Here is a 14,843-nt window from a genome sequence, read left to right on the forward strand (position 1 = left end):
AAATGTGTGGGATTTGAAATCCCAAAGTCTGTGTTTTAGGTAAAATCATCTCTAAAGAGCAGAGGAAATGCTCCTGAAAAAGGAATATCATTAACCAGAGAAATACATGCCCCATGCATTTGCCATCTCTCCAAAGCAAAAGATGGGCAAGAAGTACAATCCAGGGGAGTGATTCCCATCTCCTTCTCACTCTAAGTCTGTTATTTCCCTAGCCCGGGTTACCCCACGGTAGAGCCTGAGATAAAGGTGTATGTGAGAGTAGTTTATTTAGGAGGGTGATTCCAGGGAGCAAGACTGAAGGACAGGAAGAGTGAAAAGGAAATAAAGAAGGAAAACCAATGCAGAGATGCACTTGTGTTGTCTAACTGGTCCTTGCTCTTGAGCCCCTTACTGGCATAGGATCACCTGAGAAAACATGGAATGTGTCCCCAAGACATCTGGGTAAGAAGGGGGAAGACATTTACCCTGGGCTTCTTCCCCTGCGGGTCCAGGGCTTCCCCACAGGGTACGAACTCCCTCCACATCAGAGCTGAGCATTTGTGGGTCCTGGGAAGTTCTTCAGGTGTGCCTTGCTGTGGAGTCAAAAAAAAAAAAAAAAAAAAAAAAAAAAAAAAAAAAAAAAAGGGCTTCCCTGGTGGCGCAGTGGTTGAGAATCCGCCTGCCGATGCAGGAGACACGGGTTCGTGCCCCGGTCCGGGAAGATCCCACATGCCGCGGAGCAACTAAGCCCGTGAGCCGTGGCCGCTGAGCCTGTGCGTCCGGAGCCTGTGTTCCGCAACGGGAGAGGCCACAACAGTGAGAGGCCCGCATACTGCAAAAAAAAAAAAAAAAAAAACTGAAGCAGCAAGTGAGGGCTGAGGAAAGCTTGTCAAAGCCTGTGTGGATGGACGGCCCAGCAGCCATGATGGAAATAGGAGGCCAGGCCAAGAGGATTCAAGGTGATGCCTCAAGGTATTCAACCCACCCTTCAGAATGGTGACAGTCAGGGCGGAGGACAGGTGGACGAGGCCTCGGACTCCTCAGTCGCTCACTGGGTGTGAAGTGGGAAAGACTTGTCCATTTCTGACCCAGGGATGCAGTTGCCCATTTCCTTCTCTAGCATCTTCTCCAACAAGATGGAGAGAAGAATGTACCATGCTTGATTTACATCCATCTGAAACTGCCTGTGTCCTCAGACAGGAATCCTGTCTCCCTTTGACCAGTTGGAATGCATGGAGCTGACCCAAGCCTGTAATCTATGATTCTGCTAAAGAAAAAAAGGTGTTGCATGTTTCATTTATTCAGTACACATAACTCTCTCTGAAACCAAATGAATAGAGGGGATACCACCAAGTATAGTAGGAAAATCAGGGTATATTAAGTCTGGCCTGAAGGAACCATGCTTTTCTAGAACGGCCCCCACCTAAAGATGAATCTACAATTTGGCACCTTTTCAGTTTCCCCCATTGGAGGACTCAGGATCTCTGAACACACTCTCTGTCTGTATTACTAGAACTTCCATTGATGACCTTTTTCTTGCTTCTGTAGGCACCACCTGCTGTCCCCTTGTGACCTGGCCTCGTTCCACATCCTGGCCTCCTCCTCACCTTCTGTGCTACTCTGTTCCCATCATCTGATGTGTTTTCTCTCTCTCTCTCTCCTCTTCATCCTCTTTTATTCAGGCTAGGTTTCCCCAGAGAAAATCTTATATACAGTGTAAATTACATTTGAGAGCTCGATGCAAATGCAACAGCTATTTTTTTAAGCAAGATTATGTAAATTGTGGGTAGTCTATTAGTTTGCTTGCTGAAATTTAAAATTATGAAGTTGAAGTTCTTTAATATGAGTCAGGCCAAAAAAAGTAAATACGTAATGATCAAATCATGAAAACATGTGATACTGAAGCAGTCTGTTGGTATCACAGACATAGCATCCTGACTCAAGGAAACCCTAACACCAGAATTTTGGAAGAGACATAATTCTGCTGAACTTCACCCAGTCCTTTTACATCTCTTTTCCATGTAAGAATCCTGAAACTCCCCCAACCATTCTTTCTAGGGTGCATGGCCTACATCAAGCTTCTTATCAACTGAGTCTCATTTACAGTAACCACCCATGTTTCTTAGGATTTTCTTCAGGCTTTTAATATAGAATTTCCAAACACATTAAGAGTTTCTCCTGGAAAACTATAATTCAAAAAGATACATGAACAGCACTACTTACAATAGTTAAGATGTGGAAACAACCTAAATGTCGATTAACAGATGAATGGATAAAGAAGGTTTCGTGTATATTTATATATATGTATATATATATATATATATATATATATATATATATATATATACATACATATATATATTCCAAATGGAAAAGTGAAATATATATTCACATATAATAAAATATATGTGTGTGTATGTGTGTGTGTATATATATATATACACACACGATGGAATTTACTCAGCCATAAAAAAGAATGAAATAATGCCATTTGCAGCTACATGGATGGACCTAGAGATGATCATATTAAATGAAGTAAGTCAGAAAGAGAAAGACAAATACCATATGATATCACTCATATTTGGAATCTAAAATATGACACAAATGAACTTATTTACAAAACAGAGACAGACTCACAGACATAGAGAACAGACTTGTGGTTGCCAAGTGGGGGAGGGGTGGATTGGGAGTTTGGGGTTAGCAGATGCAAACTATTATATACAGAATGGATAAACAACAAGGTCCTACTGTATAGCACAGGAAATTATATTCAATATCCTGTAATAAACCATAATGGAAAAGAAAAAAAAAGAATTTCTCCTGATTATTTCAAGAAACTCACAAGGGGTGCCACACATTTGCATATGTGTTTTCCTCGTGTTCTTCTGCCTCTTCCAGTTCCCCCATTTGATGTTTAGTGCCCCCCACAAAGCCTTTTCCCACTGTCACCATCACCGAGGCTGCTGTGCACAGTCTGTCCTGCAGCCTCCTCTCCCAGGGGGCTCCCATGCAAGTCCAGGGAGATGGCCAGTGACCGTTCTCTGAGATGACATTGTTTTCCTGCCCTTCTGGGCCCAGTGCACACACCTGATCTCTCCTCCTCTCCAGACAAAAAGAATTCTGCCATGCTTACCAATGCCAGAAAGGTCCGTTTCATGAAACACACCAGGCCTCACACTCAGGTACACTTCCACATCCTTCACCCATCTGTCTTTTCTGGGGAACATTCTGGAAAAGAACAGTTCCTTTAGGCCAGACTTAATGTACTCTGATATTCCTACTATATTTGCTGGTACCCTTTCTATCCATTTGGGTTCAGGGAGAGTTATTTGTACTGAATAGATAAAACATGCAACACATTTTTTTCCTTAGAACTACAGATTCAAGTACAGTAAAGGCAAAGAGGGCGAGGCAACTAACATTTACAGACATCAGATGAGAAAAAGGGGGCTCAGAGAAGTCCCCCACTTGCCCACACTTACCCATCTAATAAATGATAGAACCAGGATTTGCTTCCATCAATATCTCTTTCCCTCTCTGTCTCCTCTCTCTTCCCCTGATGACTTTCTTTCATAGTTTTCGTAGACGTGACTAAATGAAGTTTCTTGTCACCACTTTGTGTGTATCTTAGTTGAGATCTGACTATAAAACTAGATTCCATTTTCTCTGTGGCTACTTCCTTTTTCTTTTTTCCTTAAGTTAGCCCTGAGCCCAGATTTCCCTCCATATTGTTTACAGATCATCTGCCACTTTTTCCTTCAGCAGAAGCCACCAGTAAGGAATAAGCAAAGTCCATCCTGTCAAGTGTCTCCAAATGAAGCGTATCTAACCTTGCAAGCATTCTCTTCCTTGCATCCTACCAAGAATCAGACACAGAAGATTCTATTTCTGTGTTTTGTTTTGTGAGCCTTCCCTGGTGGGCACTGTTCACATTGTAGAAAATTAGAACTTGGAGGGACCTTACAGCTATTTGTCCACCTCTTCTATCTTAAAGATGAAGACATTGGGGTTAAGCAACCAGCCCAAGACCTCCCAGCCCTTTCCTAGATCACGCAAGTTAGGAGTGGAGCCAAGAAACTCTGGGCTCCCAAATTGAGCTTCTCCTAGGATATCCAACTGCCTTTACAGGGATCAGATATGCCGAAAAGATTTGCTCCCATGAGCTCAGCTAGGACAGTGGCTACACGTGTTTAAACATGGTTAATGTCAGGAGTGGCCTCCCATACTTGGAAGATTTCAATTTTTAAAGAGACACGTTATAAATATACAAACACCACTCCTGCATTCTCATTTATAACAATCTTCACAAATTCCCAGGCACCCCCAGAGGTTTCACCTGTATGAAACTACCCAGCAACAGTAAATGGTGCAGGACTGCTTAAATAAGCATGGAGTAAATGTCAGTCGTCTGCTAGAATGATGCTAGGTGTTTCCACATGAACATTTAATAAATGTTTGCTCGATCTGAATCTAGACAATTGCCCCCAACGATTAAGCAAGTCCTATTTCAGGCCTGAGCATATTACAAATGATTGAAGAACACTCTGGGCCCTTGAGAAACTATTATGGAATCATCTGCATATTCAGATACATCCTGAAGAACAGAGGGAAATGTTCATCGTTTTGCAAAAGCTGTCTCATTCCACTTGACAGAGCAGGACCAAAGGCTAACCACCCTCAGAGTACAAACCTGTTTTACGTCTTCAAGGTAGCTACTGCCCTCTAGTGTTCTGGGAGTACAGCAAAAAGTATACCTGGTAGAATCTAAGCCAACCTCACAAAGTTTTTCAATTAATGATGTCTCAGTCACCAGTCACCTTAGCAGGTCCTTAGAAAACAAGGATGCTGCATTGAGATTGACCAGGTGTGGCTCCCAAGGTTTCTATTCAGCCAATTCACAGTGGTACTTCCATGCTCGTTAAAATACTGAAATGCTTCCATACCACTAGGCAGAAAGCCACTATCCTAAATCCCCTGAGCACCCACACCGTCGCTCCAGAACCAGAACCTTCCCCTACACTCCCCAGCATTCTCCACCATCCAAAAACTAAAGCTTTACTGCTTGGCCATGCAAGTACCTCCAAGACCCTGATCCAGAGACACGGCTGCAGTGTTAGGTCAGCATTCGAATCAATCCAGTGATGAAACATTTTGAAAGTGACACTTAATTGCTCCTCTCCGTTCAACTAGCATGTTCATTCATCCATCCATTCATCATTTATCGACATTATGTCCCAGACACCATGTTAATCACAGTGCATGGAGGGGAAAGGAAGATTCTATTAGATTGCAGTCCTGTAGAATCCTCTGAACTTAAAAAAGACATCTAATTTGGTTAATATTGTCCTAGTGGCCTGGAAACCTCTGCAGCCAATTACTAATCTACATCCAGGCTTCTTTGGATGGTTACACTATAGTATATATGCCAGGTGATGAGGGGCCAGACTTTGGCTCCACCTCTTAATAGCTCTTTATTTTTCTAGATTTCAGGTTCCCCATCTCTAAAGGGAAGAAAACAACACTTAGATCACTAGATTATTGTAAGTATTAAGGGAGATAGTATTTAACAGGGCTTCTGTCATAGAGTAAGCTTTCCATATGTGTTTGCTAATATTTGGATCACAAAATATTAATGGTTAAAAATTTATTAGCCAAAATCAAATGTTTCTACTACTTTAATACACTAAAGAACAAAAAAGCTTAGGTCACCAGAGCAATTCTACTCTCCAGGGACACTGAGATGGAAAAACACTTAAAGGGAAAGGGAAACTACAGCATGAAAAATATGAAGAGAAAACAAAACTGACTTTGGTCATTTCACATTCACCGCATCAGTTTAATCATTCTGTAGGTGCATTCACTACATATGGTGTTATTTACAGACTTATCCAGACAGCTCTAAATGGACATACAGGAAAGCTTTATCCAGCCAGCTGTCAAGTCATAGTAAACCAAGCAAGAAGTCCCTTTGCATCATCTGCAGACTTCCTTTTCATGGTATGTGGCTCTGTGTCCGCCTCGTGGCCATGGGACCAAGGACTGGTCAGTGTAATTCATGACCGTGAAACAAACTGACTTTTCATCATCTCCACTTGCAGGTGCTTCCAAAGAAAGATGGCCGGCTTCTGAAGAAACAGCTCCTTCCTCCACGGGCTGTCTATCAGCACATTTCATCAATTACAATAGTACTGCTTCCTATGTATGTATTGGTATAGCTTTATGCAATAGTACTGTTTTCCATGTATGTATTAGTATCACTTCATACAATAGTACTGCTTTCCATGTATGTATTAGTATAGCTTTATGCAATAGTACTGCTTTCTATGTATGTATTAGTATTGCTTTATGCAATAGTACTGCTTTCTATATATGTCTTTCTATAAATTCCTTCTATACCTACAAATAATTCTTTACAAATCTTAGAGCACTTCACAGGCCCATAACAGAGACTTGGAAAGATTTTCTTTATTAACTTTGTTCCCAGACACCCATTCAGGAGCAAGTGCCATAGTGGAAATTACTACGCAACTTCTCACATTTGAAAAGCTAGAAGTGCCCCCATCCAATCAAAGGACTGAGATAGCCATGTTTGTAGCAGTGACTATAAAAAATGTTCAAAACTACTGGTCACACCTAGAGGGGTGGGATAGGGAGGGTGGGAGAGAGGGTGATGCAAGAGGGAAGAGATATGGGAACATATGTATATGTATAACTGATTCACTTTGTTGTAAAGGAAAAACTAACACACTATTGTAAAACAGTTATACTCCAATAAAGATGTTTAAAAAAAATAAACTACTGGTCAAATATTCAAGGAAGACTGTGAGTATTCACTCACATCTGGATACTTTTGACCTCCCCCTCCCAAAATGGCCCCTTATTAGCCCCCCTCCCACCAGAGGGAATAAAACCTCTTAATCCCCCAGCATAGCTTATTGGAGCCCAGAGGCTTAGGTTGGACTTTCTAAATTTAACCTACTACTTTGGAATTTTTTTAAAAGATGCATAAGCATAAGTCAGTATGGAAAGCTGGACCAAAATAACTTGAAGTTCTCTTCCTAACAACTCAACCTATTTTATATACTTAACCTATCGTGTCAAGAAAAGAGAAGTAATAACAAAAGATATACTCTCTTAGTCTGTTAGGGCTGGGGACCTCTAGGAGTCAGACAGACCAAAAAGTTGGGACCAAATAGAAATGCACAGAAAGCTGTTTTAATGTTTACCCTATTCAAAATGCAGCAGAAATGACAAATCTGTGTTTAACTAATAGTATTTCACACTTTTAAATTTCAAAATATCTTTTGGGTTTTATCACATAAAGTAAAAATAGCCTGAATCAAAACTGACTAATTCATGGTGTGTGTACTAAACAATAAAATCGTTTTACTATCTATATATTGTGGGGCGTGTTTTTTTATGTATATAATAAAACTTGAGCTAGCTTTCAAAATCATCAATTTAAGTTACTAGATACGCATATGTCTATTCGGGACTACCAATAAAATGCTCTTTTCCTGTCTCACTTGTTACAGCCTAGGTTCTAACATACATCTCAGCAATGTACCACCTATATTCTGATAGCAAATCTTCAGCCTATCATTCGATATTTCAACTGTAAAATATGTAGAATACAGGTTTCTGAAATTATGCTTATTAAAAATCATTAGTACAAATACTAGCAAATTAGCTATTTGCAGTCCACTCCAAACACTGAGTTTTCTTGACTCATCCAGACAAACTTCAAATTGGAAAGAAAGCCGTTATTATAAAACACACTTTAAATAAGTAGAGTTTTGTCACTTCCAAAAATTTTTGAGGTTGAAAAAATTTGCCTTCTGATTCTTTGGGAGAAACACTTTTATAAATAAGAGTCATTTATAATTTTGTTCATCAATTGCTTACCATTTTTTTTTCTGAGCTTTTTAAAAGTAATCCTTTGTGAGATAGTTCAAGGTCTAATTTTCCTGGAAAGCCATTTTTGTTGGCCTTTTGTTCACACCCTATTGAAGTCACACATGCTGATTTAGAGAAATCTGAATTATGGAGATTATATATTGTACGTGAGATGTAAACAAGACAGTTGGTTTTGAGTAGTTTGCTCTCCTGGGCAACAGTCACTGGGATTAAACAGATCTCCCTATCTAGTGAAAGGACCAAATGTGAAGACCACATTAACTTGGGGTAGGCGACAGCTCCTGAAAGACCTTTGCTTTCTAGAGGAATACATATTTATGGTCTCTGAAATTTGAAGACATTTGAAGCCAACAGGACCAGAAGTGAATGGACAGCTAAAGCATGTGTTGTCAGGTGACATGACAAGTACTCCTTATTCCTCAGCTCATGGCTTGAACCTTCTGGAGGGTGTAGTATGGTCCTGCTAAGCAGATCCCCTGTTCTTCCTGTAATTAGCAACAACTATATAGCAACTTTTATTTCTCCATTTACCTTTGTGGATAGCTCTTGTCTCTGTTTTAGTTCATCATTAATCTTTTTGGAAATCAAAAATTGTGTCAGGGGCTTCCCTGGCGGCACAGTGGTTGGGAGTCCGCCTGCCGATGCAGGGTTCATGCCCCGGTCCGGGAAGATCCCACATGCCGCGGAGCAGCTAGGCCTGTGAGCCATGGCCGCTGAGCCTGCGCGTCCGGAGCCTGTGCTCCACAACGGGAGAGGCCAGAGCAGTGAGAGGCCCGCATACCGCAAAAAAAAAAAAAAAAAAAAAAAAAAAAATTGTGTCAGTGCTGTCACAAGAGCCATACGTATAAATCTCCCCACCATGCTTCTGCAAATTAAATAAAATGTGCTTTAAGTTTGTCTCAAATGCAAAGGCTCCACGTGATTTATTTCCACACTGTTTTTAGGGCTGAGCCGAAGCATGACTCAGCTACCCACAAAAGCCTAAACTTTGAACAGGTGGACATCACGTAGAGGTGGGGACCTTGCACAGCATGGGACACAAGTAGCCATTCTGTAAATACGTGTTGAATGAGATCTAAGTGGAGGAATTTTTGTACTCTGCCTTTCTCTTTTCAAAGGAAAAAATCTTTTCACCCTTTTCAAAAGACATTTCCATGCCAAGTCCAAGCTGCCTGTCAGCAGATCAGATTCGCACCTAGCCATATCTTCATTGACACTCTTTAGTTACTGATGCACTGCCCCTAGTTGATTGTCTCTGAACTTGAGGAAGATGGTGATTGTTTTTCATGGACTGCTCTTTTTTGTGAGTTTCTTTCTGATTGGGCAAGTTTGAAATTATCCAGGCAATAGAACTTCTCCAACGAGTCAAATTGGCAGATTGTTGGTGCTGCTCAAAATATGACCCAAGAACTGACACCATCACACCACCCGGGAGCTTGTTAAAAATGCAGATTCTCAGATCCCACCCCAGATGGGATGCGGCCCAGCAGTGTGGGTTTTAACACACCCTCCCAGGTGATTCTGACACATGCTAAGGTTTAAGAAGCATGGTCCACCACTCCTTTCTCCCTTTTTCCATTAGCGCCAAGATCCTCAATTTGGAGGAAGGCTGGCAATGCTCCCAGGTAATCCCAGCCTCTGCTGCAACAAAGGTAGGTCGATGATATACATGTGGAAGCAACCAGAAGGGGCATCCAAGAGAGCAGTTTCAAGGGAGGCTGGCTAAGCTGGGAGGTGCAGCCCCTTTGCCTCTTGCCCTTCCTTCTGCTTCCTGCTGAACTGTGGATGTGAGAAATGGTGCTCCAGCAGCCCTCTCAGTTCATGAGGCAGCCTTGACCATGGAAACAGCACTAAAAACTGAGGAGCCAAAAGGCAGGATTCTGTTCCCAATAATCAGATGACAAAGCAGCCACACTGGCCATGGCTTTCTTTCCTCCAGATTCCCTTCATATGAGAGAGAAATAAACCTTAACTTATTATAAACATATTCTAAACCTGCTTGTTTGAATTTTCAGTTATACATCACCCAACCTAATCCTAACTAAATCCCAAATATTGAGAGAGTGTTACTCCACTGCCCCCTAGAAAAGCCAAACGTGGAGGTATAAATGCCTTTCCCAGGACTACTAGGAGCCTCGTCCCACTAACAAATGTCCTGGTTGAATTCCTTGCCCCCATCCCTCTTCCATCTAAAATGTTCTTGCAAGTCGATTAAGTAAAAACTGATTAAGTTCTATAGAAAATGAGCAAGTGTGTCTTTTCCCTTACCTGGTTTATAAAGAGAAGAGATTGGCACATCCCTTGAGGAAAAGAGAAGTTGGACAGGGCAACACTTGACTGGTAAAGATGAATCCTCTTACAAAAAAAAGGTGCATTTTACCGATTGTAAGATCATTGCATTTTGGATTTGTTTTTTTGGAGGGGGGTTTGTTTTTGCCAATTTAATATTCATCTTGCCCACTTGCTGTAAGCAGAACAAAGCAGGAGGCAGGAACTTTTTTCACCTCTGTATCCCCAGAACTGAGTGTGGAGAATGGAACACAATAGGGGCTCACTAAGGATTTGGTTTTTTTGTTTGTTTGTTTTGTTTTTTTTTAACATATTTAATGGAGTATAATTGCTTTACAATGGTGTGTTAGTTTCTGCTATATAACAAAGTGAATCAGTTATACATATACATATGTTCCCATATTTCTTCCCTCTTGCATCTCCCTCCCTCCCACCCTCCCTATCCCACCTCTCTAGGTGGTCACAAACCACTGAGCTGATCTCCCTGTGCTATGCGGCTGCTTCCCACTAGCTATCTATTCTACATTTAGTAGTGTATATATGTCCATGACACTCTCTCACTTTATCAAAGCTTACCCTTCCCCCTCCCCATATCCTCAAGTCCATTCTCTAGTAGGTCTGTGTCTTTATTCCCACCCTATACCTAGGTTCTTCATGACCTTTTTTGTTTTTTCTTAGATTCCATATATATGTGTTAGCATATGGTATTTCTTTTTCTCTTTCTGACTTCACTCTGTATGACAGACTCTAGGTCCATCCACCTCACTACAAATAAATCAATTTCATTTCTTTTTATGGCTGAGGAATATTCCATTGTATATATGGGCCACATCTTCTTTATCTGTTCATCCAATGATGGACACTTAGGTTGCTTCCATGTCCTGACTATTGTAAGTAGAGCTGCAATGAACATTTTGGTACATGACTCTTTTTGAATTATGGTTTTCTCAGGGTATATGCCCAGTAGTGGGATTGCTGGGTCGTATAGTAGTTCTATTTTTAGTTTTTTAAGGAACCTCCATATGTTCTCCATAGTGGCTGTATCAATTTACATTCCCACCAGCAGGGCAAGAGTGTTCCCTTTTCTCCACACCCTCTCCAGCATTTATTGTTTCTAGATTTTTTGATGATGGCCATTCTGACCACTGTGAGATGATATTTCATTGTAGTTTTGATTTGCATTTCTCTAATGATTAATGATGTTGAGCATTCTTTCAAGTGTTTGTTGGCAATCTGTATATCTTCTTTGGAGAAATGTCTATTTAGGTCTTCTGCCCATTTTTGGATTGGGTTGTTTGTTTTTTTCTAATTGAGCTGCATGAGCTGCTTGTAAATCTTGGACATTAATCCATTGTCAGTTGCTTCATTCGCAAATATTTTCTCCCATTCTGAGGGTTGTCTTTTGGTCTTGTTTATGGTTTCCTTTGCTGTGCAAAAGCTTTTAAGTTTGATTAGGTCCCATTTGTTTATTTTTGTTTTTATTTCCATTTTTCTAGGAGGTGGATCAAAAAGGATCTTGCTGTGATTTATGTCATAGAGTGTTCTGCCTATGTTTTCCTGTAAGAGTTTGATAGTGTCTGGCCTTGCATTTAGTTCTTTAATCCATTTTGAGTTAATTTTTGTGTATGGAGTGAGGCAGTGTTCTAATTTCATTCTTTTACATGTACCTATCCAGTTTTCCCAGAACCATTTATTTACTTATATCTTCTTCATAGATTGATCCCTTGATCATTAGGTAGTGTCCTCCTTTGTCTCTTTATTTTAAAGTCATTTTGTCTGGTATGAGAATTGCTACTCCAGTTTTCTTTTGATTTCCATTTGCTTGGAATATCTTTTTCCATCCCCTCACTTTCAGTCTGTATGTATCCCTAGGTCTGAAGTGGGTCTCTTGTAGACAGCATATATATGGGTCTTGTTTTTGTACCCATTCGGCCAGTCTGTGTCTTTTGGTGGGAGCATTTAATCCATTTACATTTAAGGTAATTATCAATATGTATGTTCCTATTCCAATTTTCTTAATTCTTTTGGGTTTGTTACTGTAGGTCTTTTCCTTCTCTTGTGTTTCTTGCCTAGAGAAGTTCCTTTAGCATTTGTTGTAAAGCTGGTTTGGTGGTGCTGAACTCTCTCAGCTTTTGCTTGTCTGTAAAGGTTTTAATTTCTCCATCAAGTCTGAATGAGATCCTTGCTGGGTAGAGTAATCTTGGTTGTAGGTTTTTCTCCTTCATCCCTTTAAATATGTCTTGCCACTCCCTTCTGGCTTGCAGAGTTTCTGTTGAAAGATCAGCTGTTAACCTTATGGGGGTTCCCTGTGTGTTATTTGTTGTTTTTCCCTTGCTGCTTTTAATATGTTTCCTTTGTATTTAATTTTTGATAGTTTGATTAATATGTGTCTTGGCGTGTTTATCCTTGGATTTATCCTGTATGGGATTCTCTGTGCTTCCTGTACTTGATTAACCACTTCCTTTCCCATATTAGGGAAGTTTTCAACTATAATTTCTTCAAATATTTTCTCAGTCCCTTTCTTTTTCTCTTCTTCTTCTGGGACCCCTATAATTCGAATGTTGGTGCATTTAATGTTGTCCCAGAGGTTTTAAGACTGTCCTCAGTTCTTTTCATTCTTTTTTCTTTATTCTGCTCTGCAGTAGTTATTTTCACTATTTTATCTTCCAGGTCACTTATCCATTCTTCTGCCTCAGTTATTCTGCTATTGATCCCATCTACAGTATTTTAAATTTCATTTATTGTGTTGTTCATCATTGTTTGCTTCCTCTTTAGTTCTTCTAGGTCCTTGTTAAATGTTTCTTGCATTTTGTCTATTCTATTTCCAAGATTTTGAATCATCTTTACTATCATTATTCTGAATTCTTTTTCAGGTAGACTGCCTATTTCCTCTTCATTTGTTAGGTCTGGTGGGTTTTTACCTTGCTCCTTCATCTGCTGTGTGTTTTTCCGTCTTTTCCTTTTGCTTATCTTACTGTGTTTGGGGTCTCCTTTTTGCAGGCTGCAGGTTCGTAGTTCCTGTGTTTTTGGTGTCTGTCCGCAGTGGCTAAAGTTGGTTCCGTGGGTTGTGTAGGCTTCCTGGTGGAGGGGACCAGTGCTTGTGTTCTGGTGGATGAGGCTGGATCTTGTCTTTCTGGTGGGCAGGTCCACATCTGGTGGTGTGTTTTGGGTGTCTGTTACCTTATTATGATTTTAGGCAGCCTCTCTGCTAATGGGTGGGGTTGTGTTCCTGTCTTGCTAGTTGTTTGGCATAGGGTGTCCAGCACTGTAGCTTGCTGGTCGTTGAGTGAAGCTGTGTCTTGGTATTGAGGTGGAGATCTCTGGGAGATTTTCACAGTTTGATATTATGTGGAGCCGGGAGGTCTCTTGTGGACCAGTGTCCTGAAGTTGGCTCTCCCACCTCAGTGACACAGCCCTGACGCCTGGCTGGAGCACCAAGAGCCTTTCATCCACACGGTCCAGAAAAAAAAGGGAGAAAAAGTAGAAAGAGAAAGAAAGAGGATAAAATAAAATAAAGTAAGATAAAATAAAATAAATTTATTAAAATAAAAAATAATTAAGAAAAAAATTTTTTAAGTAAAAAAAATCAGACGGACAGAACCCTTGGACAAATGGTGAAAGCAAAGCTATACAGACAAAATCTCACACAGAAGCATACGCATACACACTCACATAAAGAGGAAAAGGGCAAAATATGATCTATCTTGCTCCCAAAGTCCACCTCCTCAACTTGGGATGATTCGTTGTCCATTCAGGTATTCACAGATGCAGGGCACTTCAAGTTGACTGTGGAGATTTAATCTGCTGCTTCTGAGGCTTCTGGGAGGGATTTCCCTTTCTCTTCTTTGTTCGCACAGCTCCCAGGGTTCAGCTTTGGATTTGGCCCCGCCTCTGCGTGTAGGTCACCTGAGGGCGTCTGTTCTTCGCTCAGACAGGACGTGGTTAAAGGAGCAGCTGACTCAGGGGCTCTGGCTCACTCAGGCCGGGAGGGGGGAGGGGCACGGAGTGCGGGGCGAGCCTGCGGCGGCAGAGGCCAGCATGACGTTGCACCAGCCTGAGGCGCGCCGTGCGTTCTCCCGGGGAAGTTGTCCCTAGATCCCGGGACCCTGGCAGTGGCGGGCTGCACAGGCTCCTGGGAGGGGCGGTGTGGAGAGTGACCTGTGCTCGCACACAGGTTTCCTGGTGGCGTCGGCAGCAGCCTTAGCGTCTCATGCCCGTCTCTGGGGTCCGTGCTGATAGCCACGGCTCGCGCCGTCTCTGGAGCTCCTTTAAGTGGCGCGCTTAATCCCCTCTCCTCGCGCTCCAGGAAACACAGAGGCAAGAAAAAGTCTCTTGCCTCTTTGGCAGCTCCAGACTTCTCCCAGACTCCCTCCCGGCTAGCCGTGGTGCACTAACCCCTTCAGGCTGTGTTCACGCCGCCAGCCCTCTCCCTGCGATCCGACCCGACCGAAGCTCGAGCCTCAGCTCCCAGCCCCCGCCCTTCCCGGCGGGTGAGCAGACAAGCCTCTTGGGCTGGTGAGTGCCGGTCGACACCGATCCTCTGTGCGGGAATCTCTCCGCTTTGCCCTCCGCACCCCTGTTGCTGCACTCTCCTCAGTGGCTCTGAAACTTCCCCCCTCCGCCACCCGCAGTCTCCGCCCGCAAAGGGGCTTCTAGTG

This window comes from Kogia breviceps, chromosome 3 (genome assembly GCF_026419965.1).
Source record: "Kogia breviceps isolate mKogBre1 chromosome 3, mKogBre1 haplotype 1, whole genome shotgun sequence".
NCBI classification, from domain to species: Eukaryota; Metazoa; Chordata; class Mammalia; order Artiodactyla; family Physeteridae; genus Kogia; species Kogia breviceps.